Here is a 14,055-nt window from a genome sequence, read left to right on the forward strand (position 1 = left end):
ATGGAAGAGTGTAAATAAATTTGTAACACTTCACTTTTTATGTTATATTTTTAATTTTTTTGCCTTTGTATGTTTTAAAAGTCAACTGCATAAAGCAGTATTAGAAAAACAAGTTGTGTGGCTATAATATATAAAGTTGTCATTCATAGAGCAGTAATATTACAGAGGAGGGGTAAGAGAGCAGCTTCTTTCAAGAAAAGTTTTTATATAGTACTGGCATAAATTAGAATATAAATTTAGACTGTTTTACACTAAGATGCTAATTGTAATTCCCAGGAATACCAATAAGAAAATAAGCCAAATCTGTAGTAGCATTGACATCAGCATAATGGCAGTGTCAGTCATTCCTTACTTAGTTGTAAATGAAAAGGGAGGGAAGTCATTTAGAACCAAAAGTGCTTCTGCACAGTATACTGGAGCCCTGAGCAGATCTCTTCCCTACCTGTGCTATAGATAGTAGGTGGATAGGACCTTGATGGTCCTGCAGATTGAAGGGAGTCATAAGCCTGCTCACTCCCAGTTATTGCAGGTGGAGAAAAAGCCAAACTGGCAAGTGCAAAACAGAAAGAGTATGCAAGACCAAAGGAATCTGAGAATTCCCATCTAGCCTAATGGAAGAACCATGTGTCATTGCAATGCAATGAAAAGAAAGAGGTCAAGGATCTTATCCATACCCTGCTACCCAAGGTGGCAGTGCAACGTGCTGGGCTTTTGCTGGGGGTAAGCATGGTGACCCCTCTCATACAGGAAGTGAAAACCTAGTGGAGAGTGACTGACTGATGGTGGCACAAGCAGCATGATTTCTAGGGAAGGACCTCCATGACTAGGGAGGGGAGAGAAAGGAAAGGATTAACAAAGGGCTGAGAAGGAACATGTTCCCTGTTGCCTGCTTCCAGCAGGAGTTTTGACCATGGAAATCTGGGAGTACTCCCACTTAAGGATCCTCATTCCATGCAGTGGGCATCCACAAAATTTCAGGTATTAAATCTATACCTCCTGCTGCTAACTATCTTTGTTAAAACACATGTTCCACAATACAGCCCCAGAACCAACTCAGGTAAAGAGAAAGCAACAACTTGAGCTATAATGCCATCTTCTGGAAAATGAAAGAAGGATTTTTAATTGCTAGTCCGGAACTGTAACAAAGTAAATAACTAATAAAGGTTTGTACACTTAAAATGTAATGACAGAAACATTTCATCAAACACTATAAATGCTATAGTAATAGGATATCATAAAAAGACAATAATTCCCCAGCAAGCAAAACCAAAGGCATGCAATATTGTGATCTAACCCGATGAAGATTTCAAAATAACATGAAGATATTCAGTGTGCTACAAGAATACTCAGAAAGGCAATTTAATGAATTCAGTAATTTAATGAACAGAATGAGTTCTCTACCAAAGAGACTGAGAATTTTAAAAAAAGGAACCAGACAAAACCTGGAGCATATGCTTTTATTGAATTAGATTAAGAATGTATTAGTGTAAGAAATTGGGCAGATCAGATCAAAGAAAGAATTAGCAATCTGGAAGGTAAGAATTTAAAAATGAGAGCACAAGCTAAGATTTTCAAGAAGTCAAGAAACCGTACAAGAGTCATCAGTATTGATGAGAAAAATAAATATTTAAGAATAATTATTTTACCAGAAGGAGAAGAGAAAAAGAAGGAAGGAGAGTGTATTTAGAGAAATAACAGCTGAAAACTTCTCAAATGTGGGGAAAATAGTAGACATACAAGTCTAACAGAAACTAACAGAGCACTCTTTTATATCAATGCAAAATGCCTTCTCCCGGATGTACTATAATGAAACTGTCATCAATGATAAAGATTTTTAATAACTGCCAAGAAAAAAAAAGAGACTAACTTACAATAGAACCCTCATTAGACTATGAGCAGATTTCTCAGCAGAAATGCAATAGGCAAGGAGAGAGGAGAATGACAAAGTGCTGCAAAGTAAAAATTACTAGCCAAGATACCTTATCTGGCAAAGTTAACCTTCAGATAAGAAAGAGAAAGGCTCTCCCAGACAAACACACAAAAAATGAAGGAGTTCATTACCACGAGATCTACCTTACCAAAAGATGCTGAAATGAAAAGGCACTAATTGCTTACATAATTGTAAGTAAAAACGCACATGGTCCCCGAATTACAATGGTGTGAAAGCAACACATGCATTAGAAACTGTACATTTAATTCTGAATTTTAGTCTTTTCTCAGTCTATTATTTTGTGGTATGATCCTCTCTCATAATGTTGGGAAGCAGCAGTGAGCTCTCACTTCCAGTCAGCCATGCCATCATGAGGGTAAACAGCCAACACACTTGAAACCATTCTGTACCCATACAATCATTCAGTTTTCTACTTTTGGTATGGTATTCAATAAATTACCTGAGATATTCAACCTTATTATAAAATTGGCTTTGTGTTAGATTAGCCTACAGTTGGGGAAAATCATCTAACTATTCTGAGCATGTTGAAGCTAAGCTACATTAATGTAGCTAATGGACCAGACATCATAGCTTAAGTACATTTTCTATTTAGGATATTTTCAACTTAAAAGGGAACTATGTCCCAATAAGCCTATTTTAAATAGAGGAAGTTCTGTGTACACTAAAAGGTAGAAAATAAACTATCTAAGCTTAAACTATAATTCTGTTTTAGAATAATGTGTTAACCATTACAACATAATGTCTTTATATTAATATACATTATAACATTATAATGTATAATGTCTTCACAGAGTCACAATATAAGGGGGAAATTGTGACATCAAAAACATAAAAGTTAAATAGTATAAGAGTAAAAACTCTATAAATGAAGATAATATCTAGAGTCATACACACACACACACACACACACACACACACACACACACACAATGGGAGACAGAGTAAATCATCATGGAAAAATACTATTCTACAAAGCTAGACAGAAACAATGATGATAAGGAACCAAGAAGGAACAAAACCATCAGAGAGCAATCAATAGGATGGCAATAGTAAGTTCTTAGATATTAATAATCCCTCTCAGTATAGATAAGTTGAATTCACTATCAAAGGGCATTGGGTGGCTGAATGGATAAAAAAGAGAAAAAAAAGCCAACTATATATTGCCATTTAGAAACTCGTTTTACATATAAAGCACACATAGACTCAATCTGAAGGGATGAAGAAGATATTCCCAGAGAAAGCAGATGTTGTTCTACTTATATCAGACAAAACAGACTTCAAGTCAATCACCTATCAGGAGATTATAATAAGTGGGTTAATGTACCCAAAAGATACCAAAATTATAGATATATATACACTCAACATTGGAACACCAAAAATACACGACAGAGTCACAGTAGAGGATTTCACTACCCTACTGCCCACAAGAGATAGATTGTCCGGTCAGAAAACCAGCAAGGCAATATTAGAACTGACCAAATAGATTTAACTGCCTTATATAAAACATTCCATGTGATAGCAACACAATCCACATTACTGTGAAGTGAACATGGAACATTTTTCAAGACAGATCATATGATAGGGCACAAAACACCTGTCAGGAAATTTAAAATTGAAATCCTACAACCTATTTTTGCAACAAGATGAAAGCTGGGTGATATACAGATAGTAGAAACAAAGAATAGAGTTCTGAACAACCAGTGGATCAAAGAAAAAGTCAAAAGAGAAAAAATGACTTCAAAATAAAAATATAAATACAACGTATCAAATCTTATAGGATGCAGCAAAAGCAGTTCTGAAAGGAAAGTTTATTGTGATTAATGTATACACTAGGATATTAGACATCTCAAGTACGTAACCTCACTTTAAAACCCAACTATAAAAAGAGAAAAAATGAGGCTGCAAGGTAGCAGAAAAAGGGAAATAATAAAGATTAGAGCATAAATAAATGAAATAGAGAACACACAACTAGTAATTTGATCCATTCTGGTATTTCAAGGAAATAGTATTGGAAAACTTTAGCCAGACTAAAAAGACTTAAAATCAGAAATTAAAAAGGATAAATTTTAATTGATACTATAGAAATACATGGCATATAATTGTTTACAATAGTCTCTTATAGTTCTAATAAATTTCTAGAAACACAAAAGCTTCCAAGACTGCTACCAAGAAATAGAACATCTGAATAGACCAGTAAGGAGCAAGATTGAATCAGCAGTCAAAAACTTTCCAAGACAGAACATCCCAGAATCTGATGGCTTCACTGGTGAATTCTACCAAACATTAAAAGAAAAATTAATACCAATCTTTCTCAAACTCTTCCAAAGACTTAAGGATGAGGAAACACTTCCAAACTCATTTCATAAAGCCAACATTACCCTGATACCAGGTAAGGGCACTAGAAGAAAACTACAGACCAATATTTCTAGTGAATATAGATGCAAAAATTCTGAACAAAATATTAGCAAGCCAAACTTAAAAACATATAAAAATATACCAAGACCAAGCAGAATTTTTCCCTATGATGCCAGGATAATTCAACATACAAAAATTAATGTAATATATATCACTTTAATAAAATGAAAGCTAAAAATCCTATGATCATTTCAAGAGCTACTGAAAAAAACTGGCTATATATAGTATTTATTTGAAAGAGGGGGTGGGCAGAGGGAGAGAGAAAATCCTCAAGAAGACTCCCTGCCAAGCACAGAGCCCAACATAGGCCTCAATCCCAGGACCATGAGATCATGACCTGAGCAGAAACCCAGAGTTGGAGGCTTAACTGACTGAGGCACCCATGCACCCCTACATCTTTGAATAATAAAACTCCTCAGCATTTTTAATTAAAAGGACTATACATCAATTTAATAAAGGCCATATATAAGAAACTCACATCTAACATTATATTCAATGGAAAAATACTGAAAACTTTTCCTCTATAATCACAAAGATGACAAAGATGCTGACTGTCACCACTCTTATTCAATATAGTACTGAAAGCTCCAGTTAGAGCCACCAAGCAAGACAAAGGAATAGAATGCATACAAATCAGGGAGAAGGAATTAAAATTCACTATTTGCAGATGATGTGATTCGGTATATAGAAAATCCAGAAAATTCAACCAAATCAACCTTTGGAACTAAGCAGTGACTTCAATGAAGTTGCAAAATAAAAACTTAATATACATTAATCAGTTGCATTTCTATATGATAAGGATGAAACATCTGAAGAAGAAATAAAACTATTCCACTCAAGATAGAATCAAAATCAACAAATACTTAGAAGCAAATTTAACCAAAAAATGAAATATCTGTGAAATGTATAATGTTAAGACTTCACTAAAAAAAACTGAAGACACAAAAACACATCCCATGTTCATGGATAGGAAGAACTATTGTTAAAATGTCTATAGTACCTGCAGCCATCTATATAGATTTAATACAATCTGCATCAAAATACTAAGGGCACTCTTTATATTTCTATAAGAAGCAATCCTAAATTTTGTATAGAAGAACAGAAGACCCCAAATAGCCAAAACAATCTTAAGGATAAAGAACAAAGCTGGAGATATCATATTTTCTGACTTCAAGCTATACTACAAAGCTACATTAATAAGACAGTATGGTACTGGCACAAAAACAGACCCACAGACCAATGGAACAGACAATAATAATGTGAGACTTAAATACCTCACTTTCAATAATTTATAAGACATGTAGTAGAACAGCAGGGAAGTTAAACTCTTGAACAGCACTATAAGCCAAGTTGACCTAACATCAATTGAATACTCCAGGACAGCAGAATATTCTTTCCCAGTGCACATGGAATATTTTTTAGATCAAGCATTATGCTATAACAAAATCCTCAATAAGTTCAAATGGAGTGAAAATATAGAAGGGGTATTCTCTAACCACAATGGAATAAAATTAGAATTAAAAGTAAAAAATTTGAAGACCTATAAATATATGAAAATAACATTTATAAATATTAAATCAAACAATAAAGCAAAGACAAATTAGAAAAAAAAAGATGAAAAGAAAAATACAACATACTGAAGATTACCAGATGCAGTGAAATAATTTTTAAAGGACATTTTATAGCTGTAAATTTATTATTTGAAAAAGAAAAAATGAAATTCATTAATCTAAACTTCTACCTTCAGAAACTAGAGAGAGAAGAATATAAGATTAGAGGATCAATTAATAAAATAGTAGGGAAGCAGTAACAAAAATCAGTATAATGGTTATTTGATACACAAACTTGACAAAATTTAGTATTCCAATGAAAACAAGACTCTGATTACTAAAATCAGGAATCAAAGAGGGACCAACTTTGGACCCTACAGAAACAAAAGGGGTACTAAGGGAGTAAACAGCTTTACGCCAACAAATTGAATAACTCAGATGAATTGGATAAATTCCAAAAGACACAAGTTACCAAATGTACTCACAAAGAGCTAAATAATTTGAATAGACATAAAATAAGCTAACATTGAATTACTAATAAAAATCTAACAGAAGATCAGAATTAGATGGCTTCAATGGTGAATTCTACCAACTATTTAGCAAAGAATCTATACCAATTCTTCAAAAGTATTTCAAAAAATGCAAAGAGAAGAGAATACCTCCCAACTCATTTTATCAGGTCACTATCACTTGGGTGCCAAGACCAGACATAGACACCCCAAGTAAAGAAAAACAAATATCCCATATGAATTTAGATGCAGAAATGCTCAAAAAAGTAGAAAATTGAGTTTAGCCACTGATGGTTATACATCATTACCAGGTGGCATTTAGCCCACAACATAGGGTTACTTAAACATCTGTAAAACAATTAAAGGATTATAGTGTGAAATTAAAGAATAATAATCACATCATCATCCCTACAGATGCATGATAAAAACCTCAACACTCTCTTCAATTCAAAAAAGAACATCTATAAGTAACCCTCAGCTAAAAATCATACTTACTAGAGAATAACTGAATGTTTTCCTTCTATAAGGAACAAGATAGGGAACAAGACTACTCTTACCAATTCTTTTTATTTTTTTAAAGATTTTATTTATTCATGAGAGAGAGAGAGGGGCGCAGAGGGAGAAGCAGGCTCCCTCTGGGGAGCTGATGCAGGACTCAATCCCAGGACCCCAGAATCACAGGCTGAGCCAAAGACTCAGGCTCAACCACTGAGCCATCCAGGTGCCCCTATTCTTACCAATTCTATTCAACATTTTACTAGTCAGGACAGTGAAGCAATGTAAATAAATAAATAACATTCAGCTTGGACAAGAAGTAAAATTCTCTCTTTTTACAGATCATGTGATCCTACATATAAAACATCCCAAGAAATCAACTAAAAAACTGATTAGAATAAACTAGTATAACAATGTGGCAGGATAAGAAATTAATATGTAAATATCAATTGCACTTATATACACTAGCTCTGAATAATCAAAAAAAATGAAATTAAGAAAACCACCTCATTTGCAATAGCAACAAAGGAATAGTTAGAAATAATTTTAGCATAAGAAGTGCCCAACTTGTATACTACAGACTATCAAATGTTGAATAATATGAAACAAGATCCAAACAAATAAGGAGACATTTCATGCTCATGGACTGGAATATTTTAAAATAATACTTACCAAAAGGATCTAGAGATTCAATGTTTTGATCCTAAAATTGATATGGAAACAACCAAAGCATTCTTGGAAAAGAAAGTTGGCAAACAGGCTTCCTGATTTCAAAATTTAACACAAAGCTACAGTAATCTAGACACTGTAGTAATGACAGAAAAGATAGTCCTACACATCAATGCAATAAAAGAATTCAGAAATTAACTCACATGATTTTCAGCAAATGTAGCTAGAAAGTTCAGTGGAGAAGGAACAATCTTTCAACCAACAATACCGAGGCAACTGGATAGCCACATGCATAAGATGATTTTGGGCCTCTACCTCACACCATACACAAAATGTCACACAAGAAAGATCATACATTTTAAAGTAAGAACTAAAACTATAAGCTTCCTTAAAGAAAAACTAGGAATAAATCTTAATGACCTTGTATTAAGCCATAGCTTTTTAGATACAACACAAGAAGTACACGCAGTGGAAGGAAACAATATGTTCACCAAAATTTAAAGCTTTTGTGTTTCAAATGATAGCATCAGGAAAATGAGAACAATCCTTATAATGGGAGAAAATATTTTCGAATCCAATATTTGATAAGGGACTAGTGTCCAGAATATATAAAATCTTTTCAAGTCAGCCATGAAAAATAAGTACTCCAATTGTACAATGAAGAGGGATTTAAATATACACTCCTCCAAAGCATGTATACAAATGGTAAATACGTGAAATGATGCTCACCACTACTAGTCATCAGGAAAATGCAAACCAAATCTACACTGAGGTGCCACTCCCTCCCCCACTGGATGTTAAAAATCAAAAGATGGATAATAACCAGTGGTGATGAGGATGTTCAGAATTTGGACATCTCACGTATTGCACTGTTAGTGATAATGTAAAATGGTACACTTTTAAACCTTGTAGCAATTTCTCAAAGTATGATTCATATGCTTACCTTATGACTCAGCAATTCCATTCTAGAAAGGGATATATGAACAAAAAATGAAAAATGTCCACTATTATTCATAATACTCCAAAATAGAAATGTTCCAAACCCAAACCCTAAATGTTCACCAACTGATAAATGGATAGACAAAATATGGTGTAGCCATATAATGATGAGTATGGGCAGATTCATAAAGACAGAATGTGATTAGTGACTGCCTGGGGCTGATACAAGTTCAGAAGGGGGTGGAATAGGAGATCAGTGGTGTAGGAATGTTGACTGATTGCAAATATGTACAGGGAATTGTTTTTTTCTGGGGATGATGAATATGTTCTAAAATTACATTAATAGTGATGGTAATCACTATTAGTAAATATAAAATCATCAGTAAATCATCAGTAAATATAAAATCAGTAAATATAAAAGTGAATAAAAGAACGAATGAAAGAGGCTTTTGTCACAGTTTAGTAATGAGACTCCTGTCTTCTCATAATCTCTCCTGTCTTCAGGCTACAGATGGTAAAGGCTAGTTCAAAGTTACTACACTATGCTTTGTAGTTACCTTATTAATGTACCTCTGTGAATAACCCATCTTGGAAGTAAATACTCCTTAAACTGTCTAGTTTTCACAGCAATCTTGATTGTTGTATTGGATACTCAAATGATTCACAATGAGGTGATCTATGAAGGAAAGGGAGGAACAAAAGATTGTATTCTGGTATTAGGACCAAGAAGGCAAGGCCTTTCTGAGAACTAAAAACACAAAAGGGTATTTTCCTGAGTCTGTATAAACTACATAAAGCAAAATGGATTTTTCAGGTTGTAGATGTAGTTGTACCATACTTCATTATGATTTATACTGTCTCACATCTATTACTTGAAGGAAATTCTACTAATTTGCCTTTTTCCCCCCCAAGGAGGTATATTTTGGTACTACGTAAGAATTAGAAAATTCTTTTGTTATGTAATCAGAACTTCAACCTGAACATTATTGCTAGTGTAGCCAATTTTAAGAATATAAAGGTATGTTCCCTTACCACTAATAGATGGTATGAACAATACATAAATATAGGAAAACCCACACTCCCCAAGAGGGAGGTAGGGATTTCTGGGGATTTAACAATTACTGTTTGTGTCAACAATAGCCAGAGACAATGTCTACATTTCCTATAAAATGGAACATGTCTCTTTTATGGTTACTAGATTATTTTCCCTTTATGGAAATCAATGTTTTAAATGCCAGATCAGGGTCAAGATTAATTGTTCATGGAGCTATCGACCATTCAAAATTTATGACCCTCCGAGTACCCTTAAAAGATTTTGTCTCTTTACAAATCATCTGAATGGATAAAAATCTTTCCTAAGTATTAAATGATAATTCATGGGACATATTCCTAAGCATAATAATCCCATCCATACTAGCTGGAAAACTTGTAAGGATAATAAAAAATTTGTGCCCCATTTGGATGAGCAACGTTAAAAATAAATTCCATTCCCTCAGTGCCTAACAAACAAGTTTATTTTTACTAGCCAAAGTAATTATATTAAAAAAAAAAACAAAAACAGAATAGCATTAGTTTCTTTGGCCAACCAGTGGGTGTATCTATGATCTTGCTAACACTCCATGCCATATCCAAGATTAAGATCACAGGTGTGATGCAATACTCTATCTAAGCTAAGAAAAAAATTCAGCTTGGCTAGGTCTAGCAACATACACATTGCTTGCATGGGGAAAACGTCAGAGCATGGTTCTGGAAAGGCTTCAACATCCTTCTTATAATAGTTTGTTATATTTATTATTTTGCAGTTGTCCACATATTTTGTCTAGAGTACCAAGTGCTTCTTTCCATTCACTGTCCTGACAGGTGATTCATATTTCAGGTAAACTGACATTGAAACTGAAAATGAGGGGATCCCTGGGTGGCGCAGCGGTTTAGCGCCTGCCTTTGGCCCAGGGTGTGATCCTGGAGACCCGGGATCAAATCCCACATCGGGCTCCTGGTGCATGGAGCCTGCTTCTCCCTTTGCCTATGTCTCCGCCTCTCTCTTTCTCTGTGTGACTATCATAAATAAATAAAAATTAAAAAAAAAAAGAAACTGAAAATGATACCTACCCAAGTGCAACTTTACCTTCAAACAATTTGACAAGAATGGTGGCCACATGATCCTTGAAGGGCTCTACTATAGACAGAGACTGAAAATAAAAGAACTTTCTGCACTTCCAGGATGTGGCTGATTGTTTTATAGCCATGGCAAAATGTAGCTGTCAGAACCAGTTTTAACTAAATTAAACAATAAGTGATAGCTTTGTACAGACTTGTGAAGAAGCACTATGAGAACTGGATTTGAACAGCTCATCTTATTCCACTGCATAAACCATGGGAAGTTCCTTGCAGAGCTAGCTCCGCACTTCTAATTTTAGCCAATAAAATAGAACTTACTCCAATGCACAGCCACCTGAATGAGCATGTGACCAATAAAGGACTGCTCTCAGAAAAGGACCAGTGCCTGGGGTTAAATGATCTATGGTCATTGTCTTATAATTATTAATAAATTTTTTTTTATTTTTTATTTATTTATGATAGTCACACACAGATAGAGAGAGAGAGAGAGGCAGAGACACAGGCAGAGGGAGAAGCAGGCTCCATGCACCGGGAGCCCGACGTGGGATTCGATCCTGGGTCTCCAGGATCGCGCCCTGGGCCAAAGGCAGGCGCCAAACCGCTGCGCCACCCAGGGATCCCTAATTATTAATTTTAACTTGGAATGTGTGTTTTATTAATGAAGCCCAACGGATCCATGAAGCATAAGTTCACTTGGATCCTTGGTTCATGTGCAATCCCACTACTCAACACCACTCTGTATTCTTATGGGAAAGGGTTGCTGAGAACCTTCCCAACCCCACTCAGACACCATTGCCAACATCTGTTCCCCTAATGAGGGCCAGGAAACTCATGCGGTAGGTCCAAATACCAGGCCTAAGTCTCCTGTAAGGGTCTATATTTACTCTTTCCAAGAAAATGTGATGTTAAATGGCAAAACAAAAATGCCATGACACATCACTAAACAGACCATGCAAGAAAGAAAAATGGGGTTCTTCCCCTGCCTTTTGAATAAAAGATCTCATATCTTTATTTTGTATTGGGACTTCCAAATTATGGAGCCAGTTGTGTTCCAGTGAACACATTTTTCAATGCCAATCAATCAAGAGCCCCAAGCTTCTACAACTGACATCAACTCATTCATGTCAATGAAAGCCAGCTGATCCCTGATCACTATACTTCCTAAAATCCCTGTATAAAATTAGCATGTGCTTGACTGGGAGTGATTGTGCCTGATGAATATAAATCCTTGTTTAAATTTCCCAAAAGTTCACCTTGGTGAGCTTGCTGATGTCTGTTATTTATTTCCAGTATTGTTTGAGTGTCTCCCAATTAGACAGAACCAATATTTGGCTATGTAAGGATGTCAGAGATCTGGTATGTTTCCAGTTCTTTGGACACTGAAAAGAATGTTTTGAAAGAGAGGGTTGCATTTGGAATAGTTAAAATGTGCTATAAAATAGCATTAATCCTGGTCTAAAAAATATTTTCACTATATTCCGACAAAGAACTTCATTGCTGAATAAGAACTGCGGTTTTGGGCAGCGGGGGGCAGGGGGGGGGGCTCGGTGGTTTAGCACCACCTTCAGCCCAGGGCGCGGTCCTGGAGTCCCTGAATCAGTCCCACATCAGGCTCCCTGCATGGAGCCTGCTTCTCCCTCTGCCTGTGTCTCTGCCTCTCTCTCTCTCTCTCTATCTCTATCTTTCAAAAAAAAAAAAAAAAAAAAAAAAGAACTGGGCTTTCATAACTTACTGATTCCAAGCTCAGAAGGGAAACTAAGAAAAATATTTCCAACCTGATTACACCTATGTAATTGCCAAATATCAAGTGTTTAATAAATATTCAGTTGAATAAATTTGTTCATCAAGGATACATTAATGAATAATTGAATATTCCTCTCAACTTCTAGCTGAAATCGCATTCAAAATGGAAGCAAATAAAATGCAAAGTTTAGAAAACTGCACATTTTAAATCATAGCACTGTGGTATAAGCAAAATCAAAATGTACTGGTTTTTAATATATGTTGTGAAGCCTCTAGACAAAATAGAAAATATTATAAAAGTGCATATGTACAAAAAAGCTGAGTAATAGAGCTTGCTAGAAGTTTAAGACAAAGTCAAGAGGAGACATGATGATGGCCCAAATCTAAAGTCTACCTTGTTTTATCTGCTTGAGCTTACTGATTTATGTGACCAGAAAGTGTCCAGAAATGTATTTTCACATGTATGCTATGTCTTGGAAATACTTTATATATAATGGTTTGGGGAAAAATAATAAAGCAAACATTTAGAGGATTTTTGTATAGAAAAGCAGCTCATATTTACCTATTGACTCTTCCCATACTATGAAGACAAGTAAATTGGTAATCCATGTGAAAACTTATTTTGCCCTACTATTAATATAAAAAATTGATATATTTATTATATCCAAATTATGAGAAGAATTCATTATTCTCCACTGTATTTTATTATTAACCAAATTCTCAGTTTGATATAAAATTCAAGAGCCTATCTCCAATAAAACTAGTCAGAATGGTATTAGAAACTCTGTGGTGGTATTTTATTGCTATTTCTCATCTCATATTTCCAGTAATGAACTTGATTGACTATAAGATGTTATGACTTGTAAATGCACAGTCTGTTAGTTTAACAGGTTTATAGTCTTTGGCATTTATTTTTCCTAGTGGGGGAGACTTTTAGCATGTCACAAAGTACAAATAAACGACAGAAATTATAGATTCTTCTGTTGTTTTGCAACTCTTTTGTTTTGCAGTGCTTATATTTCTTTTATAGTTTGGTGAAATAGAAAAGAAGAAAGCTGAGGAAGGCAATTACCAGATAGCAAAGAGGTTTAGAATATACTTCTTCATTTCCTTTAGTCAAGTTGTGCATTATGTGGTTGTTCTAGCACTTTATCACCCTCCTCATTGAATCTGGGCTTCTAGTGTTCAGGGCTTTATATCCCTGATATCATGTATTAGCACCATTTTATCCTACATATACATGGAAACAGATGTCCTAGCTGTAGGAGTACATTTTAATCTACACTTCAAAAAATTAGCAGTAAAAATAGGAGTTAGTAGAACATAGAAGTAAATAAACGAACAGGAAAGTAAGTGAGCAGTGATAATGGAAAGGAAACTTTTTACTGCAAAAGTAAAATATAAGAGGAATGCAAAGCAAAAAATTCTTTCAGGGATCCCTGGGTGGTGCAGTGGTTTGGCGCCTGCCTTTGGCCCAGGGCACGATCCTGGAGACCTGGGATCAAATCCCATGTCCAGCTCCCGGTGCATGGAGCCTGCTTCTCCCTCTGCCTGTGTCTCTGCCTCTCTCTCTCTCTCTCTCTCTCTCCCTGTGTGACTATCATAAATAAATAAAAATTTAAAAAAATTCTTTCATAACATAAAATGGAATTATTTCCTTTTTTTT

The 14,055-nt window shown here is 34.9% G+C and overlaps 1 protein-coding gene across 13 annotated transcripts in view; it reads right to left on the minus strand.

Annotated features, from left to right (window-relative positions):
• The window catches only part of LOC144321982 (uncharacterized), a 566,375-nt gene that overhangs the window by 163,323 nt on the left and 388,997 nt on the right, over positions 1-14,055 (minus strand). For 5 of the 13 annotated variants that reach the window (XR_013387525.1, XR_013387528.1, XR_013387527.1 and 2 more), the window contains one exon: positions 9,086-9,204. The exons of the other annotated variants lie outside the window; for them this stretch is intronic. The gene's annotated coding sequence lies outside the window, so the exon portion shown is untranslated. The remainder of the gene's footprint in view (positions 1-9,085; positions 9,205-14,055) is intronic. 13 annotated transcript variants of the gene reach the window in all.

Source organism: Canis aureus, chromosome 10 (genome assembly GCF_053574225.1).
Source record: "Canis aureus isolate CA01 chromosome 10, VMU_Caureus_v.1.0, whole genome shotgun sequence".
NCBI lineage: Eukaryota > Metazoa > Chordata > Mammalia > Carnivora > Canidae > Canis > Canis aureus.